The sequence below is a fragment of the Anas platyrhynchos genome, chromosome 5, assembly GCF_047663525.1.
Source record: "Anas platyrhynchos isolate ZD024472 breed Pekin duck chromosome 5, IASCAAS_PekinDuck_T2T, whole genome shotgun sequence".
In the NCBI taxonomy this organism is placed as follows: Eukaryota; Metazoa; Chordata; class Aves; order Anseriformes; family Anatidae; genus Anas; species Anas platyrhynchos.
Genome location: NC_092591.1, coordinates 717,752 through 737,643, shown reverse-complemented (window position 1 = coordinate 737,643; position 19,892 = coordinate 717,752). Strand labels below are relative to the sequence as shown.

Below are 19,892 nucleotides of genomic sequence, written 5' to 3'. Positions count from 1 at the left end.
GGAATTTTACTCCTAAGGTTGTATTAATTCATACAAAACTTCATATAAATCTCACAGATAGATTTAGGAATGACAATTCAATTTTTAGTTATTTCAGGGATTACCTTTTATAGAAAGCAATAAAAACATATATGGAGGTTGCTAGATTCTTCAGCTACATTAAGGAAACAGTTGTACTGAATACTGGCTGTGCTTAGGAAAAGACCATTCCTACTCCAAAATACTCACCATCTAAGAACATCAGATAGAAAACAATACACCAAACCGGCTTATATTTAGCATATTAACTCGAAAGATTGTGTATTAACTAATCCTTTAAAGTATCTGACCTTGTTCAACAGTAATTTATGAAATAATTTTAATAAATTAGAAGTTAATGCAAACTGTGACCATGCATAAGCATAAATAGAAGCAGTTTTGTAACGTGCTGTTACCAGACATCTCAGTAGGCAGCCATGAAGACAGGGAAACAGCTACATTGAGCTCAGATATTAAAGAGAAGGCCAAAGAATTGTGCAAAGAGGAAAACAGAATCTTAATTATGGCAAGAATTTTGAAATTACTGGTGTGTGAGACCTCCCAAGGAAAAGGGATTAACTGCCGAGTACCCCCGCTCGCCAACCAAGATGCCCGTTCTCCAAATACTGGGGATTCAGCTCTGCAGTCTCTTATTTGCTATTAGATATATTGAAGCTACAATTAAACCACCAGCCTAATTTATCATACAATAAACTTTGCCAGTCGTGAATGAACAGATTGCCCTATTGCACATTTCAGCTATCTTTTAGAGATTATCAATAATAATGTTATTAATCGCTAAATCCAAGGACACAAAGAAAGAATAAAAAGGCAAGAGCCAGATTCCCCTACTGGTTTTTGTTTAGCTACAGCTCTAGACCACACTAAAATAAAGCCATCTCCAGTCTATACACAGAGTGGTCCCAGCTCACCAGGATCCTATGGAAAATAATCCCTGCTGGGGGAATGGAGACAAGTCCCTTTAGCCTCAGAGCTGCTTCCTCCATGGACCAACTCACCAGCTCTCAGGTGACCAGAGACACCCAGTTTTGGTGTAAAGACCTCAAGAGATAGAGAGCCTGCTATGGCCCAGAGAGAACTGCAGTCCTGGTTAATCACAGCCAGTCATAAAGACCTGTGTCTTATTTCTAGTCTGAGTTTGTCAGGTTTTAGCTTTCACTGATTGGCTTTTGCTAGACTTTATTTCCGCTAGATTAAAAGAGCTGTTAAAAGATGTTTTTATTTCTATCTGCCAGCTCTGCAAACCTCTCCAAGGCTCTGACAGTTGAGCCAAGTTTCTCCTGGGGGTGGGGGAAAGCATGAGCTCCAAATAATAGACTTCATATGTTAAAGTTAATCTTCAGTGACACCTGTGCAAGCAAAATGCCTTCAAATGAATTGCTAAAATATAATTGACTGGCCAAGCAATTGGAAACAACTGCACTGAAGATGCAGGCAGAGATGACTCCAGCTCACTATTCCCACTGCTCCACATCTACAGCAGCAGCCGAGCCAATACATTACAGACTGGTTTTGTATCACTCGGACATCAGGGAAAGGCCTCCTTGAAAAGATCATGTCTTCTGAAAAGCATTCCTCTAACATGCCAACGTATCCAGCCCCCCAGCAGAGAGCTGATCCACAGCCCCCGAGGACGAGGATGTGGCTGGTCCCTGGGGTGGAGGTGCGGCTGCAGCCGAGGGGATGGCACAGGGCAGGCCCCAGAGACCCCACAGCCGGCTTGGCCCTCGGCTGCCAGCAGATAAACCATGCTGATCAGAGCATCACAGAACCACTTAGGTTGGAAAAGACCCATCGGATCATCACGCCCAGCCACCACTAACACCACCATTAAGCCCTGTCCCCGGCCCTTCCTGGCGTGCCCATGGCGGGGGAGCAGTCAGGCCCCGTGCCCCCCGCTCACCGTGCTCCCACCCCACCTGCAGCCACGTAAGCACCAAACAGAGCAAACCTCTTCCCTCTGACTCTGTGATTTCCAGGTACTCATGCAGAAACGTGCAGAGTAGCCAATTATTTTCTGCTTGTGCCACTGTGAAATGGTCCGTTCAATTGACAATTTGACCAGAAAAAACAAGCAAGGCGCGTCCTGCCCTCCCCGTGCCTTTGAGAGCAGGCTCACGCTACGCACAGAGCTCTCCCGCAGCGGGAGAAGAGAGCCTTTGAACAGAGCAAAGTGCTACCCACACCTAGAAGAAATCTTAATTGGATATAAGAAAAGATTTTGTGTATTCCGTGTAGAGGAGACTAAGCCACTTAGAAAAGGATCAAACAAATCCTCTGAAGTGGGCCAGTATCATTTGATCAGCACTTGGTGTCTTCAGATCGAGAAGAGATTTTCTTCTTTTTTTTTTTTTTTTTTTTCAGTTTGAGGAGATGCTGTGCTCAAACCACAGACGGTTGGAGCCTGGAGCCTGTTGTGTCTGCCCACACAAGAGGAGCGCGTTACCCGCTCTACAGCAGTCACCTGCCCGCTCCCCAGCCCAGGACGCGGGTGCAGCCCTGAGCCTCAGCAGGAGAAGCACTGCGTGTCTGGCCAGGCCGAGTTTACCAGCAGCCCTCGCTGCCAGGCCTTTGTATTCCAATGCTATTTGCCAAGACTTCTGGTATGAGATGGGCTCTCTTGTGCTGAATGCAGCAGGCATATGAATACCCGTGTAAAGCATGGTCTGCCTGCAAAGTGTCTTGATTAAAAATTAAAAAAGAATAAAATTAAAAAGTGACAGTGGAGGTCTTTTACTGCTTCTGCTCGTTAGTGGAAATAGGAAAGCCAAGGAAATTGAGTTTGTCCGATGAGTCAGGTGCTCTTCCTCTGCCTCAGATCACAACACCAGGTTTCCCCTGCACCCTGTTCTGCAGTCCCACAATCTCGCAGCACTGGTGGCAGTACAGGGAGGCCAGGGGCTCTGAGAAGGCTATAGGCAGCACACAGCCCTGCAGAGAGGGTGAACACCAAAATATATAGAGCTCTGGGCAATGCTCAGGAAGATACTAAAGTTTCCCTGTGAGTTATCTGCACCAGTACTTCACCAAAGATGTACTTGTTTTCTTGTTAAGAAGACTGATGAGAATAAAAGAATAAAGTAATTGGAGAAAAATATTTCTCCTTTTCTCTCTCCCAGCTGCACTTCTGTATCCATGCTTTCGGAACTGATCTTGTCTTCCACTCACCAGCACAGAAATGGTTTGAGACAAAACACATCTGCGCAGCCCCGTGGTCGGCTCCGCAGCACGTGCGCTGCTCTGCAGGAGAGTGGCGCTTAGCGAGCGGTGCCAGTGCAGTGCTGCTGGGAGCGGGGTGCTGGGCTTCCTGAGCGAGCATCCCTGTAGAAGCGACCTGCCACAGCCATTCCCTGCCAGCAGTACCTTCTCAGCCTTTGAAGCTTTTAAGGATGTGCAGTCCCTTTGGCTCTGCCCTATTTCAGCTGGCAGAGATTGCCAAGCCACACGGGACATTTTCCCCACGCAGAGCAAAGGAGAGAGCTTTGTTCTGCCCCACAGACACACGTGAGCCCGGGCATCAGCAGATGCTGCAGAGCTCAGGGATGGAGAAGTGCTGATAAGGGTGTGGGGGGGTCTCTAGGGAGACCGGGTGTCACCGCCACTGCCTGCAAGGAGAGGGGTGTCCTGTGAAGCCTCCCGTGGTGGGGACACTGCTGATAGCTGTGAGGGGGTCAACATTCCCAGGAGAAGCCTGCAGCCAGACCCTGATGCGCTCTACGAGCCTCTCTCAGGATGCTTTACTTGTTGAAGAATGACTCTGAGAGGTTTGGCCCTTCTTCCATGGGGTGAGCAGCCAGGTGGGTGCAGAGATGCCCTGCAGTGGGGTGAGGCACATGGGCGCATTGCTGCACATCTCATTCCTGCAGTGTGAGAAGAGGTGCACTGCTCTGAAAAGAGATGCTTGTGCGGCCAGTGAGAGCAGTCCTGAGGCAAAGACAAAGTCAGAGGGAAGAGAGCTGGTGATATCACTGCGAGTTAGTCATGGAAGGGGTGGAGGGGACGCAGCCAATCTCGCTAGTACCATCAGGGTAACAGGGACGAGCCCAGAGCTGGGGTAAATGTACTTTTTCAACGGAAAAGGGAAGCCCTATTAATGTTAGGGAGGATTACCAAGGGCCTCCAGAACAGAAAGAGCAAGGCCAGGCAGGGGTTTCATTCCCTCTCTGTGCAATGCGCCATGCCAAGGCCCCAGTAAATCAGGTATTTGTAAGAAGCACTCTGGTGTGGGTGTCTGTGCTGCACAGCTGTTACGCTGGAGCATTATGCTGATAGTTGTGTCTGGATGCTCTTCCAAGAAAGAAAGGAGGACACGTTTCTGTGTATACACTTGAAATGCAAGCCACAGCTTCAGAGCAGCACTCTGGGGTCTCCTCTGCTGAAACGCTTATATGAAAAGCAATCCAACACTGGGCTTTCTCTGAAAGTGCATTCACTGAGGAGAGTGCCTCATTTACGAGTCAGCTGGAGACCTGGTTCCTGTGTACAGATACACTGAGCTCAGAGGCTGCTTCTTTATAATGGCACTGCACCAGGCACAGGTGATTTTCTTTTCTTTCCTTCTTTTTGTACTGGACAATCTGTCTCTTCTTACTAATCTTAAAAACAAAAATTGAACAGAAATTGATCCTTCACTCACAGGAGTATTAAAGTCACACTTTTCCAAGCATTATTCTGGTATGAACCTGCCAAATGGCCTTAGCAGCACTGAATCATAGTGCCAATCCTGCCAAAAGTGGGCAGAAGTCTTTTAAATTGCTGATTTATTATTGTTTCACCTGTGCTTTAGCTAATACACATCTGAAAATTAAGAAAGTTTCTTTTACATTATATCTGAAAATAAATCATTTTTGCTAGCTCTTTTCTCCATATGCCCAAAGACGCCTGCAGGGCAATGTCTGTTTCATGTATTTTAATTTTGCTGTGAATGTTATAAATATTACAAACTCCCCTTTAAAGAAATGAAATACTTCAGCACTGAATTTTCTTTCACCAGGAAGGTCACAGCGCAGCACAGCCAGGGAATTAGCAGAAGGGTGCTCCGAGCAGCTACGTGCCAGCAGCACCCCCAGACACTGCTTCTCCCGTGCCCCAGTCATTTCTCTGCCTCAGCCTCCCCCAGTTCTGGCCAAGCTATGCTCAGAGGTACAAAGCCAAAGAAGCAATGTCAGTTTGCACCAGAAATACATGCAGAATGCAATCTCAGCACTTTCCCTTTAGAGGCACATTCAGCTTTTGCCCCCGGGCTTTAGCAGGTTCACAGCAATATCAAGCAATGGGCTGCTGCTGGATCCCCCGGACAGACTGCAACATGGATCGAGCTGAGCAGGGGCTGATGTGTACAAAGGACAACTGCCAGGATCTTTTTTTTTTTTTTTTTAAAATCATGTCAGCTTGTACAGCGTCATTTCCAGATAATCATAACAAGTCCCAGCCATTGCCTATCAGTTCTCAATGCAATTAATGAGTCTGTCCCATGGCATTAGCAAATTAATAAGAACACATCAGCTGTCGGCTGAGCTGCAGTCGGTGCCAGGAGCCATGCTCGGGTACCTGCAGCTCAGCCTGCTCCTCCTGCTCCTGGCCTGGCCCTGCCACAGGTCTGCTCCTTCCAGCTGCTCAGCACAGGGGCACCTCCAACAGCTCGCACCAAGCACCCTCCTGAGCTGGGAAAAGCTCTGTGTGTCTGTGTAGCAACGTCTGCAGATGAACAAGGGTTTGCTATGAGCAGAGACCAGGGAGTCCCTCTGCAGCTAAGAGCAGTTCTGGCAGCACAGGATAAATCTGGTGTAGCATGTAAGATTTGGGATCTACCCTCTGAGAGCAGCTATTTGTGAGAAACCGGTGCTTTGCCAGAGCAGGGATGCAGATTTGGCTGGGTGACCACACGACTCCAGGTGCTGCAGCCAGAGCATGAGGGCACTGTGGGGGTGCTTGGGGCCAGGGTTCTGGCAAGCTGAGCAGGATGCAATGGGGAACCACCTCCTGGCACACTGCAGTGCCCAAGCAATGAGAAAGGGGAGCAATGGGACTCGCCACGTGCAGGCTGGCATCTTGCCACTCGTCTGCCCACTCCCCTCACCCATGCTGGAGGCAGCTCCAGCCTCCAGCCTCCGTGTGCACAGCAGCTCACTGAGCAGGTGCATGAGGACAGCAGTACGTTGTGCAGCAAGCCCATGGGCTGAGCCCTTCTCTGCATGTGTGTGGGGCAGGAAGGAGCCAGGACAGACACAAGAGCTCTCATCACCTGCACTGGCAGCTGGGGAACCCTCTGCAGCCTGGCCCTGCGCTTCTTCAGCAGGGGAGTCAGTAAGCGAAGTGCTGGGTCAGCAGCAATTATTCCCAGACCGATCCCATCCCATCTTCTTGGAGGTTTTATGCCCACTGCTATGGCTGCTGGGAAGTGTAACATGACGTGAGTTTTGCCCCCATTTAAATGTATTAGCTCTCCTTCTTGGAAGCAGAACTCTGTTGTTCCTCAGATCCCACCGTGTTTGACTCACCGTGCTGTCTCTTCTGCTCTTGACAGATACAAACTGTGCAGATCCATATGTCAAGCAGTTTGATGCAGTCTGATCACAGGTTTTACATCAATATGAGTGGAAAGTTGTAAAGGATTTGCAAAACATCAGTTCTGTGACTGCGTCTGTTCCTTGTATGTACTTTACTTTACATCTGTTTTACTAGCAAAAAGTCTTAAAGAAAAAAAAAAACAGAACAAAAGAAAACCTCAAATGAAAAGACAATTTTCCTAAACTTGTAGTTTTTACAGAAGTTAACATAAGTCAAATTATGAGAATGATCCTTCATATCCTTAATGTTTTCTACATTTTAAATTCTTTTTTTCACTGAAATGCCAACAAGGGGGGAGGGGGTGGAAATTCAGTGAACAAGTATGCCCCCAGAAGAAAGTACAGCTGTCACACTGAGCTCTGTAAGTCTCATTTTCTATGTTTAGGTATTCCACATGTGTATAATCATGTAAACATGATTGCTTTCATATGACTGCAAAATAATCCTGGTGAATGGATTGCAAATATGAAGCAAAGCTACTATGGATTGAACATAATTGCCAATGGAAATGATACATTCTTCTCCCTTATCAGAGTACCGTGGCAGCACAGCTCTGCAGCTGTCTCATTGTGCCTTGTCCCTGCATGACTGTCTCATCCTGCCACTGTTTAACTTCCTGAGCTCAAAACATTAATCCAGCAATTAGGAAATAAGGAGTTACTTTTCTACCAAGAGAAGTGCTGAAGACAAGCCCCACTCCAGGCAGATGACACAGTAATGATAACTATTGCCTTACATTAGAAGAAACAAAGGAGGAATGCCAAGATATTAAACACAGGACTTTGCAATAAGAAATTCTGGCAGATTATCTCCACTGAACAGTCATTTTCCATGTCTAAAAATCTCAGTCATTTCAAATGACAGCTGAGAGTTTTCTCTATAATGAATTCAAGGACAATTAGTTGGAATCATCCAATGAAACCTAAGATACCTCAGAGGAAGTGTTATGACTTGCCATAAAAATATATACACTTCATTTGTTATACTCAAAATCTTGTTACAGGCAAACAGGAGCGCACATCCAAGGTGCCAAGAATTTATTGCTGGTCTAATTAATGTTTTACCAGCCTAATCGAAATATGAGAACCAGTTATTATTAGTCCAGCTACAACAGCACTAACACCTACATTCCAAATTATCTAATTATTATTTTTTTAAATCGTTAAAAATACAGCTACATTATTGCTAGGTGAGCTCCCCAGCGCCTGGCTGTGCCCCTGCCCTGGCCCACAGGACCCAGGGCTGCTGGCACCCCTGGGTGGCCACTTCCCATTGCCACTCATTGCAGGGTCACAGATGCTGACCCTACCTGGCAGAGCTCCTTGATAGCACTGGCAAGTAATTAACAAAAAGCAAGTTAAGCTAAAGCCAAAGCAAATTCAGGCAGCGGCCACCTAACCATCAGACAGTCGCTGTCCCACTGAAAACAAGCTCATCGTCTTGCACCATGGAAAGCCCATGCAAGGCTGGGACCACACCGACTTGTCAGTACAGAGCCCGCAGCTCTAATTTTAGATTTGCTATTGCCAGAGTAATGAGAGATCGGTTACTTATTTTTATGAAGAAAAACATCAGGAAAAGCCATTACAAAATACTGAGAAAATATAGGGGAAGAAAGAGGCAACTGGAGAGGCAGGAGGGTACCCAGGACCCAGAGCATGCACCTCCTCTCCAACACGGTTTTGCTAGAATCAGATGCATGATCCATGCAGGACCAGCTGTGTGCAGCCAGTGGTAGGGACAGATGCTTTCCATCCCTCCGGTCAGTCTGTTCCTTAGGAATAACCACGCCAGATACAATTGGCCCTGTGGCTTCGGGCATGAGCCCTGGTCCCAGGAGGGTGCACGCAGGAGCTGCCAGGCTGCTGTTCTCCCCAGCCTCGGCTCAGCACTGAGCACTTGTCCCTTGTCCTCTATCACTGCCCAGAAATGAGCAAACACCCAGTGCGAACAGACACAGGGCCTGGGAAGGGACAGATAAAGGCTGGCATGGTAACTTGTGGGCATTAGCCAGCACGCTGCCTGCGGGGATTTAGTCACCATTAGTGGCATGCGGTGTTTAAAATAACCAGCCAGGTTCTCATGAAGGCTCTCACATTGCCACTTCAGACTGCAATGTTTTATCATATGCATACAGCTAATTGCTGGACCAATTAAGATTTTTCTTTGATTTAATAATCTTCTCATCACAATATACTCAGAATCTTGGCCCAACTGTTTTGGCAGCAGCATTTCAAAGAACACACCCTGTGCACGCCAGCTTGTCATACCCAACGCAAAGCCTTGGAGCAGGGGCTCAGAGGAAAGCCCCCCTGCCAGCTGCACACCCAGCCTGGAGCTGCCCACAAGCTCAGACTGAGCATATAAATGTAAGCTTTTATCCTTTAAGAAATTTGTGTGGTAGCGTTGGTAGGAAACCAACTGGATGTAAATTTTGTATTCAGTGTTTTTTCTTCTCCAAAATAACTCCAAAGGGATAACTAAGTTACTTCCCATTCCAGCTTGGAGCTGTGGCTCTCTCAGATGTCACACAGACACATTTGCCTACTTGTGTTTTTTTCACCCCCCCAAAGGTCAGGTAACATTTATATTCAAAGGTTGCTCCTGGGCAGTTGGCTGTGAGCAGGCTGGTCCCTGCCGCAGACGGGCCGGGTGGGGGACGTGGCGGTGCCTGCAGCAGGTCGGGCACACGGCGGTCACAGCGAGCCCTGGCTGAGCACGGTGCAGGCCAGGCGTCTCACACAACCCGGCAGGCACAGCTGCCTCTCTTCCAGCCCCTGTTGCTCAGCTCCAACAGTCTGAGCCCCACTGCCTCTTCCTGGCCCCAGCCCGCCACGGGCCCCTGCTCTCCTTGTCACACACCACAAACGCCCATGGCATGTTCAGCAGCACCACCAGCTCCCAGCCAGAGGCCTGCAGGGGCTGCATGAAGTACAGAGCACAAGTCTAACACCCACAGTGTTTTGTCTCTCCCATCCATCACCATTTTTGCCAAGCTCAAGTCTCCTACCAGAGGCTGTGCTGGGGGAAATCTCACTTCAGCTTAGTCAAAACACTGAAGTCAGAAGCCTGCACATGAAAAAGCACTGCCGTGGTGATTTATTTGCTTAACACATATTGATGGGAAACATGTATTTGCAATGACTTTGGTATCAGTGAGAGCAACAGGGTGAAACCTCAGAGAACTGAACTCAAGGCTCCAGCCAACAAAGGGAGTGGAAAGAAGCAGATTCTTGTAAAACAAAATACAAATGAGCCAGTTACCCTGCTTTTGAAATAACTTGTATCATTGTCAAGGGAAGGCTCCAAGGACCTTTGCTAAAATACAGGAACTGCTTCTCATGTAAATCTCCATTTTTTCACTGCCTCATTGATTCTGAAAAGGGCTCAAAGATGGATAATGTGAAGACCCATTTAAAGCAGAGGAAGATACACCAAATAAGAAAAACTAAATGATCGGGGGGGGGGGGGGGGGAGGGAAGAGATGAGGAGGGGGATTGAAAGAGAGCTGCTAAAGATGGCAATTTATTTTTTTTCCACATCAAATAGTTATATTCACCATACAGATAATCTGGAAGAGCAGAAACACCAGGTCCTCCCGCTTACTCTATTATTTCTTAAATACAGTTATTGCTTCAAACAGGTTCACAGCTGGGGAGAAGGGAGAAAGGCTTGATATGAATAGCAGCAGGATGAGCAGTAGCCTATTTAATGGCAATTATCAGTAAAAAAGGACCAAGCGAGAAACCCTGGCTTGGTCTGCAGGCTGTCCCCAAAGGCTCACTCTGAAGCCCGTAGGCGGTGGGCAGCAGGTTAGCCAGCAGGGGCTCCTGCTGTGGTGGTGATCCTGCACATTAACCCTCCTCTATCTGATGCGTGGGAACTCTGTAAGTCTCAGAGGCACCTTGCTGGGGCCAGGTTCAGCACGTGCTGCAAGGCACAGCCGGCCCTCACCATCACCCACTGAGGTGAGATGCTGTGTGCTTGGGTAGGACTTCAGCAGGATGACAGGAGCAGCACTGAGGTTGCCCTCTCACCACATCAGGTGGCTCACTTGTCTTAACCAAAGCATCGAGCTACTCAGCAGTGTGCAAATATTCCCCAACCATCAGGGAGGACAGAACCACACATTTCTTGTAGAAGCTCTACCTCAGTTCTCCACCTCCCCCACCCAGCCCCCTTGAAGCATCAGTCCCTGTCTGAAACCTGACATGAATTTGCTTGGACCAAGGATGGAATGGACTTGGCTATTCTACCATGCAGGGATGGAAGCTACCAGAAAGACAGAAAACCTTGTTCCAGCCCTAGCTCCACATTAAAAATCCCAACATACAATCCGCTACACATCTCCCATCAGCTCCGCTCAGTTCTCCCAGTGACATCGATTTTACTTTTCTGAAGGCACCGCAGAGTGCTGGGCCCTGCTCTGCCCCAGGTGGGGGCTTTCACCAAGTCCCACCCAAGCAGCCCAGCTCCTGCTGCAAGCCCCACACAGACACAGCCCCACTGCAGGGCCAGGTGCCCAGGCAGATGGATGGCACCGAGCCCAGGCGCTGCCAGAGCTCAGGGTGCTTCCCAGGGGCTGCAGAGACAGGGAAACTCCAGGGATCGCTCCTGGCCAGCAGCGGAGAGCTCAATAAAACAGACACCCCGGTAACACCGTAGGGAGGCGTGCGGAAGGAAGACTCCCCAACAGAGCTCCTGCCCGGCACTCACTGCCCTGCACACACTGCCCAGTGCTCAGCATTGCTGTGAACGGCAACAAGCACTGTGACAGCCACCAGCATGGCTTCATGCTACAAACACTTTATCTAAAGCAGAAGGAAAGTGAAGAATTGTAAATGGCTTTTGATAAGATCCCCACAAGAGCCTATTAAGGATGCTTAATTTTGCTCCTCAGTCATTATTGACATAAGAGCCAAATAGAAAGAATGATTAAGATGACAGCAAATATTTCCCAAGTGGAACAGACACATCCTGAACAGCAGCTGAGGAACAAAGCACAGCAAATGAACACTGGTTCATAGGCTCCTGCACAAAGTGCAAGTGCGACAGGAAGCTCCCGTGTGTGCACAGCTTGGTGCCACTCTGCCACACCAAAACCAACTCCTCAGTGTGACTGAATGACCCCATAGACCCAACAACCTTTAAACTGGAACAGCCACACAGATCAGAACCAGCCAGGTTATGACTTCTCTCAGAAAGTTTACCAGCGGAACATCAACGGCACTCATCATCAGCAATGGTTCAGTTATGTTTAAAAAGGGGGCCCCACATCTCACACCCTGTTTTTGTAAAACTGTTTCCTTATGTCACTGTCAGCACCTTCTGATCAATCCCAAAGTGACATACTGTGGTTGGAACTGTGAAACGTAACAGGAAAGTCTTTCACCAAAGGTAATGTGTGCTCTACACATGTTCAGTAACGGGATTATTTGGCAGTGGGGTTTCTTGTTTTACCAGTCTGTAAATGCCTACTTGTATAAATTTGCCTTCTAAAGAAAACCGCCAATTGTCTCAGTGGCTGAACTCCTCTTTTCCGTACTTACCTCAGAAGGGATTGCTGGTGTGACTCAAGACACCTCTAGGGAACTTTGTAGGTGGCACAGCGGGATGAGAGACTTCATCCACTGACTCACTTCTCGCTCTGCGTGCTGTGCAGAAAAGCTGCTTAATAGCAGCAAAGACGAGAGCAACAGGTTCATGTAGAAAGAGCAGGAGAGTTCCTTGGTTTGCACAGGCTGTGAGCCTGAAGGGCCGGGGGGCTGTGCCCTCACCCTGCTGCATACAGGGACCCAGCAACAGACCTGCATCTCCTCATCATGCCCAGCAGCACACAGACCCCACTCTTTGCTCAGGTGTGGTTAGCTCTGCAGCCCTGTTTGTGCAGATCAGAGACACTCCATCTAGGAATCAGGCAAAGCTTTCACAAACAGCTCCTAGAAATCCATCGTCCCTTCTTTTCTCTATCATAACCCCGGCACACACTCCATGGCTTTTTGCACAGTTTAGTTGATGTCAGTTCTGTGTTGGGGAGGTCACCCTCTTTAGGAAGGGATGCAGAACTGTCTATGACCGCTCACCCCACCGCAGGGCATGAGACCTGGATATTGACCTCTGCACAACGCAGGGGCAGCAGCTGAGCATCCAGCAAGCAGCCGGATCCTGCCAGACAAGGGCAGGGCTTCCCTCCACGGAGCCTTGCCCCGGAGGCGAAGGGCTGTGTTGTGCCAGCCGCTGTCGGTGCTCCAGGAAAGCAGCAGCAAAGCCCCCACATTCCTCCAGCACAAAAATATCTCTGTGTGGGCTGAGCCGTGTGAACGCTCCCATCCTAACCAACATCTGCGCCGTCACCAAAGGCAAATGAGACGTAAAAATAGCGCTCTGCTCTTGCTGCTGCTCCACGGCCGGGCAGGAGGGCTGTGTGCGGGTGCCAGGCTGTGGCACGGCCAGGGGAAGGCGGCCCCGCACCCGGCCCCATCCTGCTGCCGCCGTGCCTGAGCTGCACCAGGCATTGGTGTTCTCAGGCAGGACTGTGGGCAGAACGCAGGGGGGATGGGGAGCTGTGTTCCAAAAGGCTTCAGATCTGGCATGCCATTGCTGCTCATAGGCTGAGTGCTGAGCCTGCACACAACACCTTTGTGCTACAGCAGCGAGACCAAGGAACAGACAAAGGCAAACCCTTTACCCAAGCACGCATGCAACCCCCTCTTCTGCAAGTCTGCCTCCCATGCTACCCTATTCCATTTTGACCAGCCCAGCATAAGGACATCACCCAAATACATCAAGAGCCATTTCTTTCACCAGGACACTGCTGGCATGGCCAGACCCCATGGGGCAGTACCAGTGCCCTGGGACAGGGCTGGATGCGGCTCCAAGGGCCTCCCGCAGCTCCCAGCCCTGAGGCTGCTTCTCCCCAGGTCAGGAGCCGGGTGGGCAGCCAGAGGCCCTCCTGCGCCTCCAGGCTTCCCCACTCCTCACAGCATTTGCTGTAGCACAGAGCCGGTACTGGGGACACTGAACAGGCAAGGGCCCCCAGAAGGCCCTTTGTGGCACTTGTAGGTGAGGTGTGGCACGAGTCCCATCCTGGGAGAGGCACAGGAGCAAGCATCTGCCCCAGTGCTGGGCTCACACTTCCACCCCCAAGCACCAAGAACTGCTGGCAGTATTTGCCCTGCACCATGCAAACGTTAAACAGCATTTCATAAACTCCATCTGCCACCATGCAACATCAGCTTCTGCTGCTGTTTACTTCGAGAGGTGAAGGTAGAACATTCAGCAGCTGGATGGGTTTTGTGACACAAAAATGCAGAAAGAGCAAAGCAGAATAAGGTGTGACTCACCCAACACAAGTGACAAGATGTGCCGGCTGTGCCAGGACCAGCAGCAGTCAGAGGGGACAATCCTGCCTCAGCCCTCCCCCACACTCAGAAGGTCAAGATTTTGCTGCTGTGTGGGCAGAAGAAAGGAAATCTGAGTCAGTATGGCTGCACAAAGCCCAGTCAGCTGCTGCAGCTCTGGAGAGGGGGTGTCCGTGTGTGTGCTCGCTTTTGCCGTTTCTTTCAGCTTGATGCCTGGACCCAGGTAGCCTGGCCAAGCAGTGTGGTTTACTGTTTCCAGAGCACACAGCACAGAGGTACATGCACCATCGCATTTCCCAGACCACAGAGAACTAGAGTCAGAAGAGCCCAGGTTGGAAGAGACCCCCGAGGACCATGGAGTCCAGCTCCAGGTTCCACATGGGACCACTCAGGGACCCCTGCGAGCGTTGCCCAGGCACTTCCTGAGCTGCACCCAGCCGGCGTGGTGCCACAACCCATGCGGACCCAAAGAAGCTCAGCAGCTCTCAGGCTCCCCCCAGCTCAGCTCCTGCACACCCCGTACCCAGGCAGGATGCGGAACCAAGCTAAAGACCATTTTTTTTTTTTTTTGTAATATACTTATTTTTATTCTAGACCTTAACAAGATATAAGCACATTTATTTTGATTTTAAAAGGTCTGATTGATAGTCTAGATTAACCCATATCTAGATTTCTGATAATTTTAAATTGTAATGCCAGGCACCAGAGCCGTGACTTGTCCAGGGTGATTTGTATTGAACCTTCATAGCAGCACAATAGGGAACTATTCTCTTCTATGTGATTGTTTCTGAATGTTTTCATCTACCAAGTTCTCCCTTCAGTATCAAAAATACAGATCACTTGTGTTCTAACATATTTGGGGATGAAGTTTGCAAGGTACAACTATGGAGCCAAACTGCACCAAAAAACAATAACCCATTACTGCAAGAGATGACCTTCAGGTCCTCACCTGCACCACATTTTTAGAAGATCTACACTTCAAATGCTTGACTGGTAAGCACTAGAATGGGATTGATGACCTGCCATTACCTGCAGCAGCAGGAGCACAGCCTCTGCCACCAGCAGCAGAGAACCAAGAGGTCTCTTCAGAGACACTGCCTGTCCCACTGCCCCCCTCCTCTGCATGTTTCCAGCCAGCCTTTGCCATAGAGACAGCGTGCACAGTGCTGGTATCAGTTGTGCTGTGCTCCAGTCACAGGCACATCCTCGGCCACAGCCCCACATAGCACTGTGCTGATGCTGCACATGCCCAGCAGACCCAGGCGCTTTGTGCAGCACTAGTGAACAGTAACAGCTTTCCCCTTGGAGCCTCCTCAGCACCCTATCACACAATCAATTCTTGGCATCATAAACAGAAGTCACAGCCCTTGCAGCAGGCAGCATTAGCTGAGAGGCCAGTGCTGTGCCCACACACTTTGTTGGTGCAGCACTGTCCACACCTCTAACTGCTGCACTGAGCCTGTCATTGATTTGGTGAATTCCTCTTACATCTAAATCACTCGATGTGTTGTTCTTCCAGTGCCACCTGACAACGTTTGTTCCTAACTGCTGACACACTGCGGGAGGGGACCAGGAGAACTCACCCAATGCCACAGGCAGCTAGGACAGACAGGCACGCATCCACTCTCCTCTGCAGAGCCAGAGCATCACAGGCCCTTGTCCCTTGGGTGAGGCTCTGCACACTTAATAATGCTGCCTCTATCTCCAACAAAGAAACAGAATCAGTTTTAGCTCTTCTATATTGCAGGGATTTTTTTTTAGGTTCAGTTTATTGCAATGTGTCAGAAGTGCTGGGTGCAATTTGTACCCTGCTGTATCACTTTGAAGTATAACCTGCATCTTCACATACGAACTAGACTAGTTATTTGTTCATTTAATGTTATGGGGTAATAGGGAAAGAAAGGAAACATGTGCACTCCATCTTTCTATTACATCAGCAAAATATACAAATATATTTCAACCTCATTTAAAATGCATCAAAATTCAACAGTTACACACCATATTATCCAGCACAAATAACAGGAACTACAATACTGCATATTCTAAAATAGCAGTCCTCACAGTTGTGCTTTATAGCACAGTTATTCACCAGAGGACTCTGTAATTGTGGTATGTCAAATATATTCACTATTTAATGACTGCAAAAGTTTCACAGCATGCAGCTGGCAAGATACTGTGAAGCACACTGTATTGAACTGCTGTGAGAGGGCTCTGTCAGGTCAGTCTGAACCCCAGATTAGATCTTATAAAAGTAAAAACCATTCTGAGAAAGCTACTGCTTTTTTGTTTTTTGTCCTGTAAGAATGTTTCTTTTTTTAAAGTAATCACAAAATCAACATTCTTCGGAGTGCTTGCATTCCACTAATACAGTTGGCTTCAACCTGGATAATGCTAGCTGCTCACATTCGATTATAAAGCTTCTCTGGTTTCAGTGAACTGCACAACAAATAATATTCCTGCAGGAAGAGAAGCCTTCCTTTCCCTTTCCCTCTGCCTGGGCTGTGAGTGGTGCAGGTTTCAGCAGGTCGCACATGGGCTGTGCGTGCAGAGCGCTGCACACCTGGGCACGCCGTGCAACCACCCCACCTGGGGAGCAGCACCCCCCCTGGAAGGAACCCAGCAGTGTGATTGCACTTCTGATTAGATGCAGCCAACATTCAGCAGGTGTGAGAGGAATTCTGTCCCCCCCAGACTAGAGCTAACAAATAGATCTGCCAGCCTGGAACCCTTTTCCCTGCTGCACCATCCCAGCGCACTGCCATCCCCCACCCACACAGAGGTGGAAAAGCAGTATGAGATCAGAGGGTGAAAAGCAACAAGGACACAGGAAACAAATCCCTCACTCCCTCTCTGTTACAGCCAAGAACACTGCAAACAGAGGTTGGCTGGCCAGGGAATGCAGAAGGCTTCAGGAGTCCCTTCTAGAACTGAATGCTAATTGGAAGCAAAAAAAAAAAAAAAAAAAAAAAAAAAAGCAGCCTTAGACCAACCCATCAAGCAGGGAAACTGAGCACAACTAACCTGAGGATAAAATCCTGGAAGGCTGAGCTGTTCTTGTACAACAGCTTCCAGTTCTGTGAAACATTTGAAGCAGCCACATACGCGCACAAAGAAGCCTTGATGCCAGCACACAAAGCCACATTGCAATGGGTCTTTAGCTTCCCGCAATCCATTAACCCCGCACAAACCCAGCAGTGCTGTACAACCGGGATTCAGGGGAGTCCTACCGCCAGCAGCCATACTTATGGGGAGCACAGAAGAGATAAAAAGCTTTGAGGGGACCACCCAGAGCACTGACCCGTGCTGGCTTTCCTGCCTGTCCTTGCAGCACAGCACCACTGGCAGCTACTCTCAGGCTGAGGCTTCTTCCCTGCCCCTAGCACCCCACCTCCCCCCCGCTTCCCGTATCTCTCCAAACCTCCAGGCAGGGGCTGGGGGAGCACAGTCCCTCCCACAGTAAGGGAAGGGCAAGTCTGGGACCTCTGGAAGCGACTGAGCAGCTACAAGTCGGCAGGGCCCAATGCCATGCACCCCAGGGTCCCAAGGGAATTGGCTGATGGAGCTGCCAAGCCTCTCTCCTTCCTGTTTGAAGAGTCCTGGCAGTCAGGGGAAGTCTCCGGTGGCTGAAAAAAAGGGAAACATCACTCCTACCTTTAGAAGAGGTAGAAAGCAGGACCCAGGAGCTACAGAGCAGTGAGCCTCACCTCTGTGCCTGGGAGGGTCATGGAGCAGATCCTCCTGGAAGCAATGTCAAGGCACATGCAGGACAAGGAGGTGATCCGAGACACCCAGCACAGCTTCACCAAGGGCAAATCCTGCCTGAGCAACCTGGTGGCCTTCTGTGATGGGGTGACTGCATCAATTGACAAGGGAAGACCAACGAATGTCATCTACCTGGACTCCTGTAAGGCCTTTGACGTGGTCCCACACGATATCCTGATCTCCAAATTGGAGAGAGGTGAATTCAAAGAGTGAACCATTCAGTGGATAAGGATCAGCTTGAAGTTTGCACCCAGAAAGTGGTGGTCAATGGCTCCATGTCCGGGTAGAGGCTGGTAACAAGTGGTGTCCCTCAGGAGCCTGTCTTAGGACCAGTGCTTTTCAGTATCTTCATCAAATATAGATGATGGGATCCCACCTCCACAAAAACACTCCAGCACAACACCCCTGCCAACCTTCCCAACCTCAGCAGTGCTAGCTTTATACCAGCTGACAGGCTGGTTCACAGGCTGGGAGATCAGGCAGCTGGCTCCTTTTATCCTTATTTCTCCAGCTGCAACAGGCACTGCTCATCGGCTGGTGCTGGGCTTCATCCCCCTAAACCCATCACACCTGAGCCTGCAGTGAAAATGTGTCTGTAATGTCTGCTCACTGGGGCTGTCGGCCTCTTCCCTCTGGGGTGACAGGGCAGGGCATGCTGCAGGCGTTGTGTGCTGTGTGCTGTGTGCTGCGCTGTGCTGTGCTGCTGTGCCAGGGCTTGGCTTCACCCGCTCGCAGTGCCCTTGCACCTGCTGCCCAAGGAACACGGGGGTTTGGCCATAGCCTGACTCCCTTGACCAGCAACCTTCAGACAGCTCACAGAGACAGAAGGATGCACTGGTGTTACCTGGCAGTCGCAAGCACCTTGGTTCACCTCCTCTCGTGGTGAGCTGCGGGCGCAGGCTGCAGAGTGGTCACACAAAAGCTGCAAAGCGGTGTCACGGCCACGCACAATGACAAGCCAATGTGAGAAAACTCTTAGTGGTATGCTTGCCCGCTCAAGAAAACTGCAAAACTGCCAGCTGAAAATTTGAAATACATTGTGTGGATAGAGGTGATTGAAAGGAGACCCGGGGTAAGAATGGGCTGATACACTAACAAATACATTTTCCACGGGACAAAAGAGGTCGCATTTTGAAAATGCTTTTCCTTTGAAGCACGATTCCCAGTGATCATTCAGACACAAGGCAGTGCCGCAGGCTGACATAACAGCACTGCATATCTCTGCTTAGTGCCTCTACGAGTGCCCTGCTTTGTCCGTGTCCTTCTGGGGTTGCCCTCACATTGCACCTGCTGTGTCCCCACAGCTTTTGGAAACAACAGGCAGGGGACCTTGCTGCGTCCCCCGAGGGACAGAAACTGCTGTTCCCCAAGGGCAGCTCAGTCCCTTGGTTTGCAGGTATCTGTGTCACTTCACATCCTGGGAGGTGAACACTGAAGTGAAGTGAACAGAGAACAAAAGGAACAGCAGAACTGCTACTTGTAGTCCAGGCCACCCCGTGGCCCTGCGCTGACTCCCAGACACAGCCCCAGGCGGGACAGAGCCCCGGGGTCTTTCCCCAGCCCCTACTCTGCATGAGGCCGGCGCTGGGCTCAGGCCAGGCTGCTCAGGGTGTTCCTCCATCAGCTCCCCAAAACCTCCAGGATGGAGATCCCCCAGCCCCTCCAGGCCCCACACCATGGCCTGGGACAGAGGGGATGGTTTCTCCCCATGTCCAGCCCCGCACACCCCAGCTTCATTGTGTGCCCCCCTGTAAGCATCTGCCCAGACGGTGCGGGACCACGCGCTGCCTGCCTCTCCCACGCCTTTCCCCCAGAGCCCAGGGACAAGGTGCTAACACACAAGAAGCTGTTTGTCTCACACACACTCAGGAGAGATACGGTGCCAGCAGTGAATTACCCACTGCAGTCACATTTGTCCTCCAAGACAGTGGCAGGAGGAGATTGGTCCAGGCACAGATTAGATTCAATGCGTTTTAAAATTCAGTTGGATTTTAGGACTTTAAAGGTCAGACAATTTTTTAGGGATGAATACTCCTAAATAATGAAGACAAATATTTGACTACTTAGAAAAGAATGGCTGTTTAAGAGCTGTATAATTACTGTCATTTAGAAGCATGAGCATAGATACAGCAATGGATATTATAATGTGAAATAATTCCA

General features: G+C 49.6%; 1 long non-coding RNA gene across 1 annotated transcript; it reads right to left on the bottom strand.

Moving 5' to 3' along the window:
* Window positions 1-2,557: 2,557 nt before the first annotated feature.
* Window positions 2,558-18,185, bottom strand: LOC106017790 (uncharacterized). The gene is made up of 2 exons (XR_011809368.1): window positions 17,865-18,185; window positions 2,558-4,634 (listed from the first exon to the last, which is right to left on the bottom strand). It is a non-coding gene; the product is annotated as an uncharacterized lncRNA (long non-coding RNA).
* Between the last annotated feature and the right edge of the window lie 1,707 nt (window positions 18,186-19,892).